Source organism: Elaeis guineensis, chromosome 9 (assembly GCF_000442705.2).
Source record: "Elaeis guineensis isolate ETL-2024a chromosome 9, EG11, whole genome shotgun sequence".
Classification (NCBI taxonomy): domain Eukaryota; kingdom Viridiplantae; phylum Streptophyta; class Magnoliopsida; order Arecales; family Arecaceae; genus Elaeis; species Elaeis guineensis.
Window position 1 is genome coordinate 75346126 of NC_026001.2, and position 20861 is coordinate 75366986.

The following is a 20861-nucleotide window of genomic DNA, read 5'->3' on the forward strand; positions in this document are numbered from 1 at the left end:
GAGAAGAACCCTTTCTTCTTAATTTTTCACGCATAAGAAAGAAACTTTCTCTCTTCCTTTCACACCCTTAAGAAGAACTTTTCTTCTCTGATTTTTCATGATGAAAATTAAATCTAATCTAATTTTTCATACTAAAAATTATAAGAGATCTTGAGCCCTAGAAGAATCCAAAAGAAAGATCCAAGAGAAGAACCATTCTTCTCTCTTCTTCTCCCTTTTTCTTCTTGATCTAGAACTCCAGGAAGCCCTTACATCCAACCAGATTTTTTTGGTATTACTCCTCTAAATCCTCATATTAAAAGTCAAATCTAATCTAATTTTTATCTTAAAAAAAATTAAAAAAAATCTGAAAGAAGAACTCCTTCTTCAAGACTGCACACAAGAAAAAAGACCCTTCTTCTTCCTTGATCTTTTCTCTTTGGGAAGAACTTGTCTTCTCCAATTTTTTTTTGCTATATAACCAGTAGAGGAGCCTCCTTTTGACATCCAAGAATCAACAAGCAAAGCCTCACAAAATCAAATCAAGATGGGAGGAGAGGAAGGAAAGGTGTCATGTAGAATTGGGGCGTCCAACTCCTGGACGCCCCTTTTTGTTTTTGGTGACAAGAAAGAGATGGAGAGATGCCCAATTTTTTACGAAAGAGAAGAGAGGATGCATAACTCTTTTGGGGCATGGGATCTCATGGTGAAGAGAGGTGGAGGTGTGGGAATTTTATGTCACATGGGGTGGTTTCAAGTTGGTCAAGTCCTATTCCAAATAGGACTTAAGAATATTGATTAAATCCTAACTAATTCTTGGACTCAATTCTAACTAACTTAGAAATTAGTTATAACAAACTAACTAATTAGGTCCTAGCATAATTATTAGATCCCAATCGAATTTTAATTAGTTAGATTAAAACTCCATTGATCAGAGATTGATTTTGATGATATCAGGGAAGCTATTTGATAATAGACTTGATCCAATCAAGCCTATTATCCAATAAGGTTTGATCCAATCAAAGCTTATATCAAACTAATCCATTAATTTGATTTTAGATCTCTGGATCAATTGGAACAAGCTCTATTATACATAGGACTGCATCCAATCAATCCAAGATTATATAAAAAATAATTGAATCATATTCATGCATCCCTGAGATTAATTGGAATAAGCTCTATTATTCAATAGGGATGCATCTAATCAATCCAAAACTAATCTAATTGAATCCAATTCAATTAGATCTAATCCAATCTCCATTGCTCAATCTAATTGAGCCAATTAATAATCATATTGTTAATTAATTATTCTTCTAATTTACTAACCATTAGCAAATATTTTATTGCAACCTTTGCATAGGATTAATCATCAATCAAATTGATAATTAAACCCTTTAACGATTCATAATGTCGATCACCCATTTGATCAGATAGGTACTTCTATGTGTGTGATCCCATAGGTTCGAACCTAAGCTGGTAGTACAAGAATAATTTTTGTACTAATCGATGTAACTATCTAGCAATGGGACCGACATCCGGATAGGCCAAATATATGACTAACAATACTCTAGAACCAATTGGATATAGTTACTGTATAATTTATCCTTTTGACACTTGATGCTCAAGGATGAGTAAGGGTTAAACTGTCAACCCAGGATGAGTGGTCTATATTGTATCTCAACCTCAAAAATCCTGTGACTCCTCACTAGGAATACTTTGGCCAAAGTTTTGCTAAATTGAAACACAGTGATGCATCATCTCCAATTTTACTTGGAGCGATCAATCCCATCTTGACTCGCACTCAACTTCACAAGTATTTGACTACACCCATAAACTTTTTATCACCAAATTAGAAATTCGAATAGTCCGGCATCAAAGCACAGTGAGTTACTTGCAAGTTACCAAGGCAGTTTCAGGTCAAAAGGACACATATACCCATATCCCATCAGAGCAACCTTAATAGTAGAGTGCTCTGAAAGTGATCATGCTTAGTGAAATGTACTCCTACAAATCATCCATATCCATACCTGTGTCACCACACGTCTTGGTTATGAGGACAAGCAACCAATATGGCATACAATGACCTATACTTGATACAATTATCGTCTTTATAATAATTGTATCATTTGGTCGTGAGTAGGATTTAAGAACTACATGATAAATCCTCCTTTATCATTTTGGTAGTAGTTTTAAGGACTTTATTATAGCATATGAATTCTATTTTGGAAGATGTACTCTTTATGATGAATCTTGCCAGATAACATTTATCACTTTATAATTTATATACATGTATGGAGCATAATTATCTACAACCTAGATGATTGGCTTTAGGTCACAATTCCCAACAAGATGAGGAAATAAAAAAAAAAAATTCAATCAATCATCGATTACAAGATCATTATTTCTCCTTTAAAAGAACCTAACAACCTAAATAGAGTAACATTAAGGAGGGTGTTAGTGATGGAGATGGATCGTGAGTTTTGAGGAAGGTATTGAGAAGACGATAATCTGATGGCATGTGATGAGGAGGGCGATGGATTTTTCGTGTGAAGAAGCCATGGAGATTTGAAATCACCATGAGGAGGGCGCGCACACATGAGAGGGCAGCACTCATCTGATCGTGTGTCTTCAAATGGTATGCCTCCAAGTGGTTGACCATGAGACTCCTCAAATGACTAACTCGAACTAGGACTCAATTATGATGCAAACCTAATTTAAGGACTCAATTATAATTCATTACAGGACTCAAAATAAAAACTACAGGACTCAAAATAAAAGGATTACAGAAATAAAAGACTTTATCAACATTCAAGCTATAATGAATCATGGTGACTGGTGTCCGCACCAATTCTCTCAACTGGAGAGAATTCGACTCCATCGAATAAAGGCCGCCTCGACTTTGATAGTGCTCGAGTAGATCAAGATCAATTATTTGCAGCTCTTCTCAGGTTATCCATATGTCCTCAGACTTAGGTCGGCCTTGCCAACGAACCAGGTACCTTTGATATCCTTTTCTTCTAGTGAAAATTACCTGCTCATCCAGAATTCTTTCAATACGATCGTGTTTTATAGAAAATTTTGGCTGTGGACACTCGGGTTGGGGTTCACTCTCAATGGATGGGTTAGGCTCAAAAGGATCACTAGGTATCCTTATTGGTTCTTTATATTTAACTAGATCCAAAATATTAAAAGTAGAGCTAATGCCATAATCAAACGATAAATCTATAATATATGCATTTGGTCTGATTTTCTTTAAGATCTTAAAAGGGCCTGCTTCATGTGCATGCAATTTTTTGACAGTTCTTGAAGGAAACCATTCTGGTCTAACTTGAATCATAACATAATCACTTTCAATAAAATCATGGGCTCGTTAGTGTGAATCTGTTAATTGTTTATAAATTTGATTGCTAACATTAATTTTCTCTATAATTTCTTTGTGTAGATTCCTAATGTGTTGTGCGAATGATTTTGTTGTTTCAGATGTTCTAGTATGCAAGGATACAGGAATAAGGTCAATCGATTTTTTAGGGTGATAGCCATACACAATCTCAAAGGGACTCATGCCAATAGTCCTATTAACAGAACTATTGTATGCAAATTTGGCTCTGGATAATAGCAAGTCTTAATTTCTCATATTCTCACCAACTAAACACCGAAGCAAATTTCTTAAACTTCTATTTACCACTTTGGTTTGACCATCAGTCTGGGGGTGATATGCTGATAAAAATTTTAATTTTGTTCCCATTAAGTACCATAAAGTCTTTCAAAAATAGCTAACAAACCTAACATCCCTATCAGACACAATTGATTTAGGTAATCCATACAGTCGGACAATTTCATCAAAAGAAAAGACGAGCAATGCTAGAGGCATTGGAGGACTTAGAACAGGAAAGAAAATGGGCCATTTTCAAAAATTAATCTACTACCACACAAATAGAGTCATTCTTTTTGGTTGTACGTGATAATCCTAAAACAAAATCCATGCGCACATCTTTCCATGGATAATCAGGAACAGGTAGTGGGGTGTATAAGCCAGTATTTTGTCTACATTATTTAGCTACAGTGCAAGTTCGACATTGGATAACAATTTTGGCTACATCTCTTTTCAAACTTGGCTAATAAAACTGATGTTCTATAGTCTCTATAGTTTTGGGCCTACCGAAATGATCGGACAAACCTCCCGCATGCAATTTCCATACCAAAAAATCATGGATAGAGGTACGTGGGATACATATTATTTTTGGAAAGATATCATCCTGGAAGGTATATTCACTAATTTCTCTAGATAGTCCTTGTTGGAGTGAAGACATAATTTTTTCAAAGTCCGAATAGTCATCGTAATCCTCTTTCAATTTCTCAAAGTCGGTGATCTTAACACTCACTGCCAATAAAAGATCTACTCTTTGATGGAGTGCATTAGCAATTCTGTCCTTATCAATAACTACTACTGATAAAATATCGATCTTTCGAGAAAGCACATCAGTAGAACGGTTATCAACACTGGCACAGTATTTCAACACAAAGGTGTAAGACTGAAGGAACTCAACCCATTTTCTATGTCTAGGGTTTAACTTTCTCTAAGAGTTGAGAAACGTAAGAGCTTCGTGGTCAGAATATAGGACAAATTCTTGTGGAAGCAAGTAGTGCCTCCAAAATCTAAGAACTTAGACCACTGCATAGAGTTTCCTATCATAGGTGGCATACCTGCGCTTAGTGTCATTTAGCTTTTCACTAAAGAAAGCCATAGGATGACCCTCTTCACTAAGGACTCCACCAATTCCGATCCCGGATGCATCACAGACAACTTCAAAAATCTTAAAGAAATCTGACAGGCGTAACACAGGAGTGCTGGTCATATGATTTTTAATTTTATGAAAAGCTCAATCAGCAGCCTTGGTCCATTCGAAGGCTCTTTTTCTAATACAATCCATAATGGGAGCCATAATCATACTAAATCCCTTAATGAATCTTTGATAAAAAGCTACTAAACTGTGAAAACTTCTGACATCATGAATGTTTTGGGGTACAAGCCATTTTCTAATTGCACGGATCTTTTCAAGGTCCATGGACATGCCATCGGGGTCACAACAAAACCTAAGAAAATGATGCGTGTGGTCATAAAATCATATTTCTTGATATTTGCAATTAGGCTTTCGATTTTAAGAGTCTGGAACACTTGACGGAGATGCTCTAAGTGGTCTTCCTCAGTCTTGCTATAAATGAGAATATCATCAAAGTACACGATCACAAATGTGCCCATAAATGGTCATAGCACTTGAGTCATGAGTCTTATAAATGTGCTAAGGGCATTAGACAAATCAAATGGCATTACCAACCATTCATAAAGACCATCTTTCATTTTGAAAGCAGTCTTCCACTCATCTCTGGGCCTAATTCTAACCTGATGGTATCCACTCTTTAAGTCAACCTTGGAGAAAATAGTGGATCTAGATATCATGTCCAGCATGTCATCAAGTCGAGGAATTGAAAATCAATACCCTATCATTATCTTGTTAATTGCCCGACTGTCCACACACATTCTCCAAGTTCCATCCTTCTTGGGAGTTAAGAGTGTAGGTACCGCACAAGGACTTAAACTTTCTCTAACAAATCCTTTCCTAAGGAGTTCTTCTACTTGATGTTTCAGCTCAGAACAAGGTCTATTGCATGTTGGATATTCCTCATGGGCGGCAAGTAATTTGGAAGATCCCTAGGAAAGACATCCTTAAAGCTTTCAAGGAGGCTTGCTATCTCCTGAGGGTGATGATTTGTGTCCTTTATGCTAACTCCCTTAACAGCTAGAATCCAAATAGAAGAGTTTTCTCTTAAATCTTTTCCAAATTCTTTTGCACTGATTAAATGTAAGCTTTTGTTCTACTTCTCTTCTTTGGACTCTAAAGGACCATTCTTCTTTATGCTCCTAGGGGGTGAAGGGTATATTATAATTTTTTTGCCCCTATTCATGAATATACAAGAGTTGGATCGACCATGGAGCATTACATCTTGATCAAACAACCAAAGCCTTCCTAGGATTATGCTTCCTACATCTATGGGCATAACATCACACCACACTTTCTCTTGGTAAGACTGAAATTTAATAGGTACCAGATAACGATGCCTAATTGGGATGGATGATGCATCTATCCAGACGACCTTGTATGGTTTCGGATGATTTACAGATGTCAGACCAAGTTTTGATACGGCATCAGATGAAATAGCGTTGACACAACTACCACTATCAATGATGATCTTACACACTTTACTTTCTTGACCTATAAATGTATGAAAAATGGTAGTCCTATGCCAATCTTCACTTTCTTTTGGCTGGGCTAAAATACATCTTACTATGTCTAATCTCTCTTCAGGGTCAACTTCTTCCAAAGTATTAGATTCTTCATAAGCTTCGGCTAACTCAGTATCTGCTATGTATTCTTCTTCATCTCCTAAAGAATTTTCAAGGTTCTCTTCTTCGGGCTTTCCAATGTATAGAGCTCGAGCTGGGCACTGACTAGAGATGTGACTTAACCCGTTGCACTTGAAGCATCGGATTTCCAAATTACTACCTCTCGAATTTTTCACAAAGGCTCTTTTGCCTTTATCATCCTTTCTCAGTGGGGAACCAACTGGTAGGGTATGATTGGTTGAGTTCTGACTATAGCTAGGTCTAGAGGTCTGATTAAAGTTGGGTCTAGGACCAAGAATACTAGGTTTACATGACTCAAGTTGTTGGATTACTGACAACTTTTGAAATCACTCATAATCTTGGGCTAATTGATAGGCTTGTTCTAGGCTGTAGACCTCACGCATAAATAGTTCTCTCTATATGTCATTTCTTAAACCAGCTCTAAATCATGACAAGGTGACAAATGGATCTTCGCTAACACCACATTGCATAAGGTATTCATTGAATTTACCGATGTACTCAGTAACAGACTTGCTACCTTGGGTCAACCTTTGCCATTGATCCAGAAGATCCTGCTGATAGGAGGTAGGGAGATATTTTTCACAAAGGTTATCTTTCATCTCATCCCAAGTACTTATGGGCTCCTATCTCCTATGCATGGTTAATCACTCCACATTTTGTCAATATAATTTGACTTGATCTAAAAATCTCATTTTAGCGAACCTGATTTTTCTCTCCTCAGACATGTCATACCATTCAAAATAATGGTTCATGTCTGCTTCTCAGTCAAGGTACTCATTAGGATCCAGATGGCCCATAAAGCTTGGAGCTTCAACCTTGACACTTCGAAGTATTCTCTCATCCTGGTCATTATGATCATGATGGGGTCGGATTACTTGATTGCAACCTCTTTCAAAACCAAGATGGTGACGTCGCTCTCTAGGGTAGTCAACTAGGGGAGGGTTATTCCTAACATGTTCTTCCATGCCATTCATCCTTTCTTCTTCTAGAGTCCTTACTCTCGCATTTAGATCCTGGACTGAACCACTTATGGCAGTTAGCCTCTCAATAATATCCTTAAAGGCTGCGGCAAAATCAAAATCTATTTTGTGACTTGACTCTGAATTTTCTAAATGATATCTAGCTCCAGATCTAGTAGACATGTAGTACAACCAACTCTAGTATAACTGATTCGAGGGGTTTCCTAGACCTAAAAGCTCGAATCACTATGAATCAATCGAAGCACAAGTAGACCAACACTCGAATCCTTGGGTTGGCCAGGTAAGAGGTGAAATTTGTGGGAGGTTCCCCTCACTCTCGTGAGGTCCTAATTAAGTAACCACAATTCACTTAGGCATTTGTCATGTGCCTCTAGCCTTAGACACCAGCTTACGGAGTCAACTGTAAATCGAACTCGTACTAAAACTCATCGTAACAACTGAACTTGACTTATTTTGATCCTAATCTTTTAATGTCTAATTGATTTTAGCTTAGGCTTGGGTCAATGCACATGAGGGTGGTAGTTTTGGGCCAAGGAAAGGTGATGAAATCCTTCCCTTATCTTATGATAGGAGTGCCCTTATAATAGCTTACCGATGCAAACAAAATGCAAACATTGATTTTAAAATGAAATAAATGGTAACAACTAAGTTATCAAATTGGGAATTGAAACTAAGTTACAAAAATATGAAGTTCAAACAAACATAAAAATTTCTAAGTGCAAAAAAATTTTAGGCTTTCAGAAATTCTGTTTTTGGATCACAGAACCTTCTCGTTGAAATTCTGCTACAGGGTTCAGAGGATAGTTTTCATGGTCTTCAAAGCATAATTAAATTCCTTATCGAGTAAGGATTTCAGAAAACCAAGTCTTAGAGTTTTTGGATGTTTCAAGAGGTGTAAGACTGTTTTTATTTAGGTTGCGCAAAATAGAACAGGTTACAGAATTTTGTGTGCTAACCTTCCACTAACAAACAAATCTGGCACCTATTCCAGATCTGTTTTCCAGATTTCTACTTGTAAAAATCTTCCTTATCAAATCTAATTTTCAAATCATCAAATTTCATGAATTTCTGATTCTCCTATAGATGGAAAAGTTTATTTCTTCCAAGGATGCACAAACAGTTTTCTGAACAGTTTTCAGGTGCAGAAATCAGGACGTGTAAGAAATTTCAGAAGGGTCTTCGAGGACCAATTAGTTTCAGATTTTTATAAAATTTAAAATCCTACTTAACAATTAAGTTTAGAATCTACACAGAAAATTTGAGAATTTGTTGAAGTCTCTGGAATCGGAAATCGTAGTTCCACTGAGGACTGTGCAGTGTGCTAGTTTGCAGGTTTTGATGCAGAAAACTATCTAAATGCAAAACTTTAGCCCTAATCTAACCATGCTCTGATACCAAAACTGATGTGGGATGAGACTAGTTCTAGAGGATGCAAGGGGTTTGGGTAGAAGCTAGTTAGAGATGATGATGATGAGGTTGGACCTAGTGAGCCTTAGGATAAGAGAGAGCCCGACTCTACCATCACCGGCAGTAGCAGTGGTAGCTTCACTAGCTTCCCCTCTTACACCTTGAGCACTAGAGTAGCATAGTTTAGTGGTGTCAGACGAGCATATTCTTAAAAGGTTGGACACTCCTTTTAGGGATCAGTTAGGACTTACAATGTAAGCATGATGACATCTGGTAGGACTTACAGACCCATTATGATGAGCTCAAATAGGAGTTGAGGCAAATCGTTATTGGGTTTAGATTTTAGAGTGATAACAGAGATAGAGATCAGATGACCCTACTATGGTATTAGATTTGGCATAGGAGGCGGCACATCTGCGAGGTAGGATTGACTCCGTGATCTTCTCTTAACAAGGTGGTATTGACACTTTGTTCGCTATTATGCGACATCTGGAGGACCAGCTGGAGACCTTTATTGCTTTCTCTTCAATAGCTGGAGTCTTTGGCTACTCTCACACCTCACCCCCTAGATCTCACTCTTCTAGTCAGCCTTCATCCTCTCAGCCTCAGACTACTTCCAGATCACTAGTTACTAGATTAGAGGTAGGTTTTCCTAATTTTGGCTTAGGACCCTCTGCAAGGACCCAAAGTAGGAGAGCAGCCCCCTCTTCATCTAGAGCATATTCCTTGACTTACATTGAGGTTCCCTTTGGTGATGAGTAGGATGCTTGGGCTACTCAGCTATCTTGCTTGTTTTGTCAGTTATTTAAATGCTTCTGATATATCTTGGTGTATTGTTCAGTGCAACTATTTGTAAAGCAATAACAATTTTGTAATACAATATTTATGCAATGCAATCACTCATATTTTATCATTGGTGTTTTTATTCTCCTATTGCTTATCTTTGTTTGACTCTATTTTGTTGATGACAAAATTAGGGAGAGAAAAAAGAAAAAGATGAGAACAAAAGGAGAGAAAAAGAAAGAGAGAAAAGAAGTTGAGCATCTAAAACAAGAGATATTGAATTAAAGGAGAGTAGCTAAAAGCTTCCAATATTACATTAAGGGGGAGAGAAAAATGATGTCCAAACATCATATAATAAGGAAGATAAAATTGTTAAAGGAATTTTTAAGGGAGATGAATTTATTTAAATTTTTGAAAAGTCGTGAAATCTCTTATCCTTGAAGTGCAAATCATTGAATTTCTTATCTTTATGATACTCTTATGATGCATTTGAATTTAAGGTGCTACATATTATAATTTCTTGAGCAACTCTTTTGGTTATTTTTTTGTCTTTATGCTCAATGTTTTGTCATCATCAAATGGGGTAGACGGTTGATCCAAAGAATGATTGTGATGATTATATAATATTGAAGTATAAAAAGAAACTAATATCTTTGAAGCTTGGTTGAGAATATTTTTATAGGATGCTAACACTTTTGGTAAGCTTTGAAGTCTTTTAGAATATTTTTGAGCCTTAAAAATTAAGGTTGGAGATGAATTCATTGAAAAAATCAACTTAAGAATGGCAAGTCGACTCCCTACTTTGGATGAGTTGACTTTAGCACAAAGAGAGACTAGCACACAAGTATGGTATGCTTTATGAGTCGATTCTTGGAACCTATGAGTCAAAACCCCCAAAGAGACAGAGACTTGATTTCTGGCACATCCTACAAGAGCTAACTTTTGGATCCTACAAGTTGACTCTTAGATTTTGCAAGTTGACTCTTCACTTTGGTGAGCTGACTCTCTCAAAGAAGACAGAATACTGATTTTTGAAGATTTGATGGTGAGTTGACTTTTAGTCTATATGAGTAGACTCTTGGCCTTCACAAGTCAACTCTTGAGATCTACGAGTCGACTCTTGAGCTTTTGATAGCAATAACAAACTATTTAGATGAAGTTGCATAAACGTTCAAAAGTTGTTACAATAGCTAGATTCCATCTCCAACAGGCAAAAACAACTAGTTTTCAAATCAAACAACTATATAAGGCCTAGGGTTTGTTTGAAAATTAAGAGAAACCCTAGTGAATAGTAGAAAGTCTATCCAAAGAAAAAGAAGCCTATATTTAGCATTGAGTGCATTCAAGAGTGTTCTTCAGCTCTACATTCAAAATTTCTTAAATTTTCTAAAGGCAATCAAGAAGAAGAGTGTGTGCAATCTCATGCAAAGCATCCAAGCATTCTTCAAGCAAGCATCAATGACCGTCAGCTTATTAAGGAGCTTTTTGTGTTGTAAAATTTTTATTTACGAAAATTTGCTGTAACAAGTTTCAAAGGGTCTGAAACTTGAGGAAGAGGTTTAATCCAAACCTGAAAATTAGATTGTGAGCCTAAAGAAAAAGGCTTATCAAGGTTGTTACTAGTGATTTTGAAAAATCAACTAGATTGGATTATGAGTCCAACTAAAACAATCATATTGTAATCAGGAGATTATAGTAAAAATTTCTAAGTGGAGCTTGAGGAGTGCACATAAATGCTTGGTGTGCACTAAACTACTATAAAATCTTTCATATTTGTGTGTGTGCATTATTATCTTTGATTATGTTTCTCTATTTGCTTGCATTCATTGCATCTCCCTTAATTTATTTGAAAAATTGCACATATTTTATTTAAACCTTTGAAAACTCAATTCACTTCCTCCTCTCTTGGGTTGTCTAGCTAGGTAACATCTTCTTAAAAGCTCACCTCATTCCAGTAGATAACTTAATAAAAGTATCATTAAAGTTCATCAAGCTACCAATGGATAATCATGCTATTACATTGAAAAATATAAAGGAAAAATTCCAAAATTATCCAATGAATCCATCCAAAAGTTAATAAAAACAAAGTATAATGGAATAGCTAAATAAAATATTTTTTTGATAAATCCTTTTCCTCCATCTTCATTCATCCATTATCATGAATACCTACATTTAAAATAAACTAAATAATTAGAAAATAAAAAATTTAAATATGAAAACTTGTATCTTGATATAGATACAAAATAATTATAAAGATGGTTACTTAATATTATATCTACATCCTAAATTTACTGCTTGGCATGCCCTGGGGTGCTATCATCCACATTCAAGTTTAAAATACTCATGCAATTTATAACTGTTAATACACATATCAATTATAAATCTTTGAAATATAAGTACTATAAGCAACTAAAAAATATTACATAAATTTAAAAATGTATACCTTCATCATATTCTTCACAAAGCCAATCTTTAGTACAAACTAAGGCCTTGATAATAGATGGGCTCAATGAACTCAATATCAATCCTCAACTCTACCACCAATCCTGAATGCTGATTTTGATAAAATAGTAGAGACTAGAATAGAAAGACTATCTTTAGCACAAGAGATGTGGACGAGTTTTGGCCTAGCTCCAAGAAGCTTGGGGGAAGAGATGACTTCTGGTCTGATGTAGCCAACTGGTTAAATAGCTCCATCGCTTATTCGTATATAGACTACTACACTACTCTTTCACCATGCCAAGATATCAAACTACTTGTCATTCAAATAAGAAAGCACATCATCATCCAAATAATTATGTAGCTCTAATCTCTTTGTTTTTTTTTTTGCAGAAATTTGACTTCTAAACTAGATAAAATCTATGCCAAATTTTATGTTACTAAAGTTAAAGGAAAAAGTAAACTCATATCGCTTTGTCAATCAAAATTAGATATTAGCTCACTTGAACCTATAGAAGGCTGTATTTATTTGTCATAAAATTTATAAAGACAAGCACGAATATCATCCATTTTCTTCTTACTCTTCTCCACATCAAATATCATTTGATATCAAAACTCTATAAATATTAACTTTGACCTGCAATCCAAAATAGAAGCAATTAATAATAAATTATATTGCATTGAGACCAATATTTAGAACTTCTTTTGCATCTCATTTATCAATTGCTTTGGTGTATCATTAGTATCAACACTCCCATCCATCAACAAAGCCCTAATTCCCTAAACTTCTTTTAGGTACAAATTACATGTGGGACACTTGTAATCAGAAAAATATTTTAGTGGCATCTGAAAAGCCTTCTAAGAATTTAAGAATCACATCAATTTATTTTCATTCATCATTACTGGGATGTATACATTAATGCCTGGTTGCATATACAATAAAAATATTTTTATAACTAATTGCATTATTTAACATTTCATAAGTGAAATTCCATCTTGTAGCAACACCCAAAGTGAGCCCTTTGGTAGTAGAAAGTCTCATGTGTTGCATAATTTTATTAAATCTTTGCATTCAAGATTGGGTTGCGGACACATATCTAATAATCTCTCTTATACATTCAATAGATTTATGAATTATTTTCATCCCATCCTGAACCATAATATTTAATATATATGCACAATATCTAATATGACTATACTCCCCATCAAATAATATTTCATAACACAAATGATCTTAAACCCTTGTAATTATGGCATCATTTGTGGAGTAATTATCTAAAGTAATAGCACATATTTTAGAATCCAGTTTTTCATTCAAGAAGGCACTTTCTAATAGTATCTTCAATTGCAAAATTTGTATGAGGGTATGCTAATTTCTTGAAACTAATTCTCTTCTTATGTAGAATAAATTCAAAATCAATATGAAGTGCTTTGAGGGAAATATAACCAATTTTTTAATTTGATGTCCAAATATCATTAGTGAAATTAATCTGGCAACTTAATCTCTTAAATGCATCTTTTATTTTTTTTTCTTTCTTCTTGATGCAAAGTTGTACAATCACTTCTTACTATCTTATGACCAATAACATTAAACAATGGTTGAACAGATTTCATAAAATTAGAAAAAATAGGAGGCTTAATAGCACAAAATGGAAGCTTGACACATATGAAGAATTTTGCTAGAAGCTTTTTGCTCTCTTCTTGGTTAAATTTAAAAGACTTCATCGAATCTTTTGAACTTGCTACTATAAATATTTGATCAACTAGATTATTTTAATACTTTTTGTAAATATTTTCAAGATAATATTTTAGATGACTTGTTCCTTCCTTAGTACTATCACTTAATACCTTTATACAATATTTACACATAGCTATTGATCCATCACATTTTCTTTCCTTCATAAGATAATTCCATACCCCTGACCTTTTTCTAAAACCTATCACTTTCAATATCTTCAATAGTATCTTTATTTTTGTCATTCTCATCCCTTATATATTCAACGGTCTCATTTTCACCCATTTTAGAATGAATATTAGTAAAAACAATATGTCCTAATAAGAACATAAATTATTAAGAGAAAGATCAATATTCATAAAACTAATATTAATTTGTAAAAGAATGTATGTTAATTGGCAATGAATATGATGTTCTTTTCTACTTATTTTCTTCTTTTAAACAGTATTGCTGATTTTTTATAATATTATAAAGTGCCAATAAACCAAATCTTTTGATTTCAAAGTCTTTGAACTTTCCCATGTTTGTACCAGATGCTAGAAAACTTGAAAAATCTTTGAATTAGTACACATGTAGATGGAATAGTGAATATACAGTACAAGTAGCATTTGGTGTGCATTTGAAGCTTTATGTCCCTTTAATGTGATGATTATTTGGTGCCCATTTCAAATTAGGCTTAGATAAAATTCTGGGCCATTTTTAAAAAACTTAAAATCCCCATACAGGACAAAACATCAAGGCATTGTGGCAGACCATGAGTTTTGGGTTCTTCCCAACATAATAAATTGATGCTAGCTACAAGAAATGGAGGATGTACCTTTTAGATCATGAGTTTTGCCTTTAATGATGTGAATCTTGGCAATGTCGCAGATCGATGTGTTGATTGAATTCTTCCTACCGCACTTCAGAAAAAAAGGAAGATTGAGTTCTTCCCATCAAAAGTTAAATCAAGACACCAAAAGATCAGAGAGAGAAATGGGGAGAAAAGAGTTAGTGGGAGCACACAGATGCAAGCAAGTAGTTGAGGAAGATCGCCGAATCCAATGGAAGATAAAAAGATGGGGGAGTTGGTAGGAAGTGCCCACTAGCCCTAACGTATGACAAACAATGAATGGCGAACCGTTAATGGTGACCGACAATCGACAATGTTGGGTGAGGATGACTGGCGATGAGGGAACACTGATGGACCTTGGAGCGGCTAACTAATGATGGATGCTGAGAGAACTTTAAAACCCTGAGCCCCAAATTTCAAGAGGATGGGGAATTAAGGAATACTAGTGATGGGGGAAGAGGGATTCTAATTTATATTGGAGTCTACTTTAAGATTCTTCAAGATCGGACTTAAAACTAATTATTAACTAGCTAATTGCTTGGGGATTGGGCTAACTCCTCCGAAACAGCTGAACCATTTTGGCCAAGGATCAAGCTCGGGCTGGATATTTGGCTCAGGCCAGGCCACTGGTATACTTGAGCCCAACCTGAAATTATAATGGACTCTATATATAGGACCAAGCCCAGCTTGATATTATTTGGGCTTAGCCCAAAGCCCAATCCAAAGTTAGGCCAGACGGAGCCCATTTCTAGCCCAACAATCAAGTCAGGTCAGCTTATATATGGATTGAGTCAGATATATGGTGGGTTAGAATCCCAAATCTGAACGTGAGCTTTTTATTAAATTGACCAAGATTTGAAACCTGAACTTGCTACATTAATAAATATGTAATCCAACTCAACCTACTTAACCGGTTCAATAAATAGGTAATCTGCTTAGCCTTATGACCTGTATAACCTACGTACCTATATAACCTATATAACCTATTAACATGTTTGATAAATAACTTGCTTAACCTACTTAACCCCAACCCAATTATTGAACATGTTATACTTGTTCAATGATTCAAAGGACTGAAACCGAAATGCGACCGAATTATTAAATGGTCTAAGTAGGTTGAACTATTTATGATCCGAACCTATGTAGTCCAAACCCAAACCTGCTTATTGTAGGCTTAACTGGTGACAGGCCATGTTATCTTTTCCAACCCTATTCATATAGTTTCCTAAAATCTCTCCATCTCGCTCACCTATGCATCTATGCATTACACTTATTCTTTTTTATTTCATTGAAGCATCTATAGTAAATTGAAATGATTAAAATTAGAAATAAAGAAATAAATTTAGTATCCATGATGTGCCAAATTTTTATGAGTTCCAAACTATAATTAAATATACTATATATATGAGCCATTTGTTAGTTTTCTAAAATTACTTCTCACAAGCTCCTAAAATCTCTACTTCTCATTCACCCCATTAATTTTAATCATTGCACTATTAATTAGAATGTATTTTATTGAACTATATAAGTAAGTTAAAACTATTCAATAAAAGCTGTAGAAAACTTTGATTGCCCTACTCCTCCCGAAATCCTTCCACCCTACTGTGAAAACATTACAAAGCTAGGTCCTCGTGTTTTAGATCTACAAAAATTCCCTATAAAACAATCCTCTCCCCTCCCCGTTCTAGCCCATGCTTTTCCATCTCCTCTTCTTTACAAATAATAGCTGCTTCTATAGCTCTCCTTTGCTTCCTTTTCATCCTCAACCAGAGCTTCTCTCTTGTCGATTCGAGGAGGCATGCAAGGTAGTAGCAGCAAGGAGCCCTAATGTCAACCATGACTTCGGTGTCATGTCTCTCAGTGTCGATCCTAGAAGGAGCTTAGCTGATGCCTAGGGACTAGCTATTATCACCGCCAAGTTGGCTAGTGCCAATGCCATTAGCACCCAGTCGACGATCTCCAATTTGTTGAAGAAGACAAGCGACTGTGCGACCAACGAATGCCCAAGTGAATATTTGACCATACATTCTAGATAATTTTATCTAAATAATGCTAATTTTTTAAAAAATATAAAAAAATATTTTTTTCAAAATATTTATCAAAATACTATTCAAAATAAAGTCATCCTATTATAGAGTGACTTTATGTGCTGACTCACCATAATTTACACTATATGGATGGTGGAGTCAGCAATATAGAGTCACCCCATTGTAGGGCGGCTTATTAAGTCGCCCTACAATAGAGCAACTCTATAAGTTGCTTTATAGTAGAGCGACTTATAGAGTCATCCTATGATAGAGTGACTTTATTGCTTGCCACTTACAAACTCCAATAGCTTCTCTCATTTAAGATTTGGTATTGTTTCTTACTCCATGTAAATGAATTTTTTAAATGATCCACTGCCCATGATCTCATATATAAAAATTTTTGTAAACATTTTCAAACAAAATCCTAGTAAGCTCATCATGTTGACATGGTAAGTGCAACAAATGTTGATAACCTCGATGAAGAATAAGGTGACTCTTGGTTCTGATTTAGCCTTTCACATGGCAGGAAATTTGTTGAGTTGGCAAAAAAAGTTGCTCTAAGATTGGGCGACTTTATTTTGGACAGTATTTTTATAAATACTTTGGCCAAGATATTATTTTCATAATTTTTTTAAATTAGCATTATTTAGATAAAATTGCCTGCATTCTGGCTTGGTTGATACGTGGAAAGATATTGTTGGTTCCACCACATCAAAATGCTACTTTGATGCGAGGACTCATCTTAGTGCATCCATTGATGTGGGTCTCACCAATAAGAAAGTCAAGTCATCATTGACCAAAGAGAATAAATGATTCACGAAAGCTCTCTGCTCTTGCTCTAGTGATCACCAATCTTCTAGGATGATTGACATTGCTTGCTTCTCCAATTTACATGGTTTCTCTCTTTTTTCCTTCTTTTATTTTCAAGTCCGGTTGAGAGAACTAAAAATCTATAAACAATAAAAAAGAATGACAAATTTCATCGAAAAAATTAGTTGTTGCTACTAGCCTTGGCATGAACTAATTAAGTCAGGAGACATCATTTAGAATTTTTGTGGTATTATTAGTTTAAGATTGTAGTTATTAAATATCGAAAATAAGTTAATGCTTTATCAGGGCTGAGGATCAAAAACCACTTGCGTATCCATGAGTCTAATGACATATGGAATTATCTAGGGGTATCAATATTGGGTAAAAGATTATCTTCAGCAGACTATAGTGGGTTGAAAACATATTCCGAAAAGATCAGAAGGTTAGAAATGGAAAGCACTCCCTATTACGGGAAGAGTCACATATGTTGACCAAGTCAGTTTTTTCTACTCTTCCTATTTGTTTGATGTCTAATTGTACTATTCCTACGAAGGTGTTACTACAACCGAAAGGCATAATGAGGAATTTTTTATTGGGTTCCTCAATTGCTTCTAGGACGGTAAATTTACTATGTTGGGATTGTGTATGCCAGCTGATCCAAGCAGGTAGTTTGGGTCTTACTTCTTTGGTGGCTCAGAGTGATGTTTTAATGGCCAAACATATGGTGGCTTTATGCTGACACAGAGGGGTTGTGGGTTTTTCTTGTGAGAGCAAAATATAGAGCATGGTCGCTTACGCTACTCCAATGTGTCCATGAGCTAGTTCACCTATTTGGAAGAAACTGTCCATTTGCTCCAATGATTTTTTCTAATACTAGATGGATGGAGGGTAATGGCGCTTCTATCGAGGTTATTCAGGACCTATGGACTTTAGACATTCCTATTGCAAATTGGCCTGCCCCAGATGATACTTAGTCTTTGGCATGAACATTAAAGTTAACGATCTTATGGTTGTTGGCAAGCATATAGAAATCGGTCTATTCCTATATTGGATGGTAATCTCGCAGATAGGTTATGTTGAAGGCCTTCATGCACTACAACAAAACAAGATATTAGCGAAGAAAAAATTTCATCACTAATAGCCGATTTTCATCGTTAATAGTTATTAGCGATGAAAATTTTGTCACTAATATTTAGTCACCAATAATGCCATCATTGATAATTTTTTACGATAAAAATTTTTTTATCGCAAATAAAAAATATTACCAACGAAAAATTTTTGATGGTAAAAAAATTATTTTTTTAAAAAACTATTTACAATAAAAAATTTTAGTCATAAAAAAATATAATTTGCAATAAAATAAATTATTTGTGATGAATTTTATTCATCACTATTAATTTAATTAAAAATTTTTATGAAAATAAATTTAAAAAAATATTAGCAATGTAAACTTTTCATCGCCAATATAGTAATTTCTAATAAAAATTTTTATTGCTAATAAATATTAAATTACTATCAATGAAAATATTTTCATCGCTATTAATTTAAATAAAAATTTTTATGAAAATTAAATTTTAAAAAAAATTAGCGACATAAATTTTTCATCATAAATATGGTTATTTATGATGAAAATATTTTTATCATTATTAATTTAATTAAAAGTTTTTATAAAAATTAAATTTAAAAAAACATTAGTGACATAAATTTTTCATCATAAATATAGTTATTTTTAATGAAATATTTTTATCACTATTAATTTAATTAAAAATTTTTATAAAAATAAAATTTAAAATAATATTAGTGATGTATATTTTATGTTGCAAATATTTCAAATTCTGACATATATTTTTCTCACTATTAATTTAATAGAAAATTTTAATATTTTTAAATTTATTAAAAAATTTATTTACGATCAATTTTTCATTGCTAATATATTTTTTCATGACCAGTATTTCATCAAAAATAATTCTATAGCTAATAATTTATAGATATTTTTTAAAATAATTTATGAATATATATTTTAATTTATATTTATAATATTTTTTATAAATTAAAAATAAAAATAAAATAAAAAATTCACATAATAAACTCATAAATAAATTTTATCATTTTATTATATTAAATTAAAATTATAAATGGTCTAAAATAAAAATAAAAATCTACACAAATAAGATGTCAAGTGTCGGCATCTATAGAAGGAGAACAGGCTGGGGAAGGAGAGCCTCGGATAAGCTCGGACTGGCTTGCTGCTACCTTATCAGCTGCATCATCTACTCCATCTGCGACATCCACTCTATTATCTGGATCTAAAATCGTTGGTACTCATTGATGCGTGCAGTCAACTCATCAGCTCGCTGCTTAGCCTGCCTCTGCACCTCCGCCAGTCGAGCATCGCAGGCAGCATGGATGTCAGCCCTGGATGAGCATGAGGATGAGAGAGTAGTGATCCCATGCCCTAGACCCCTAACATAACAAGGTCTTATACCAAGCATCTAATCACAGATCTCATCATCTGTGGGTGCAGTTGAGCCCTCAAGGGTAGGCTGGGATTTGATGTCTATCATACGAACCTGAAACTTAAAGTTATAGCTATTTTAATTTCATACTGAAAATCAAATTGTGAACAAAAAATAATTAAAAAAACTTACAAAGAGCTCTTGTCTCCCCGTCATCCACTTCCCTGACCGTCGCTGGTGGGTCTGCTGGTAGATATCGATCTTACCAGGAAGCTTGCCACTCTCAACATCTCTCTGCAATTTGAATAATTAATTAAAATTTTTTAAATAGTTAGAAAATTATATAATAATTAGAAATTACTTTCCATTTGTTCCATGTGACGAGCGAACGATCTCGAACCCTCACAATGTGGTATGATCTATCTAGCTCGATTTGCGACGTTTTGGATACATCTTCTCTGTACAGTTAGCAGTCAAATTAGTAGGTAACAAACTGAATTTAAGAATAAATGATTCAATCATTAAACTCTAGAAAAAAGAAGTTTAGATGTGTAACCTGATATGCTGGATCCTCGTAATGTCGGGCATATGACAGTCCAATCATCCATAGTGATGCTGTCATAGAGCCGCTGCTGTGCTACCTCCATCCCATGATCCTGCATCACATGGTACCAATGCTAATGGATGTGATGGCAATAGTCTTTGAAATGCAAAGATAAATAAGCATCCATGGCTCACCACATATGATCCTCCTCAAAATCAATAATATCAAAAACACCCTGTCAATAACAAATATTAGAAGAATACCATGCTAATTAAATATTCATAATATAATTTATTTTACCTGTAACTGGGTGTAGAAAATATCTCTCTGAGCCAGTACAATGTGACGCCAATCGAAAAGCATCATAGGGGTATAGCTGCAGCATATGATGCCCAATTCGATCTGCCACTGGTTCGCACTATCTCCTAATGGGCCTGGTGTAGCC

General features: G+C 34.6%; 1 pseudogene; it reads left to right on the forward strand.

Moving 5' to 3' along the window:
- The window catches only part of LOC140851498 (putative invertase inhibitor), a 61788-nt pseudogene extending 44317 nt beyond the window's left edge, over positions 1 to 17471 (forward strand).
- The last annotated feature ends 3390 nt before the right edge of the window (positions 17472 to 20861 follow it).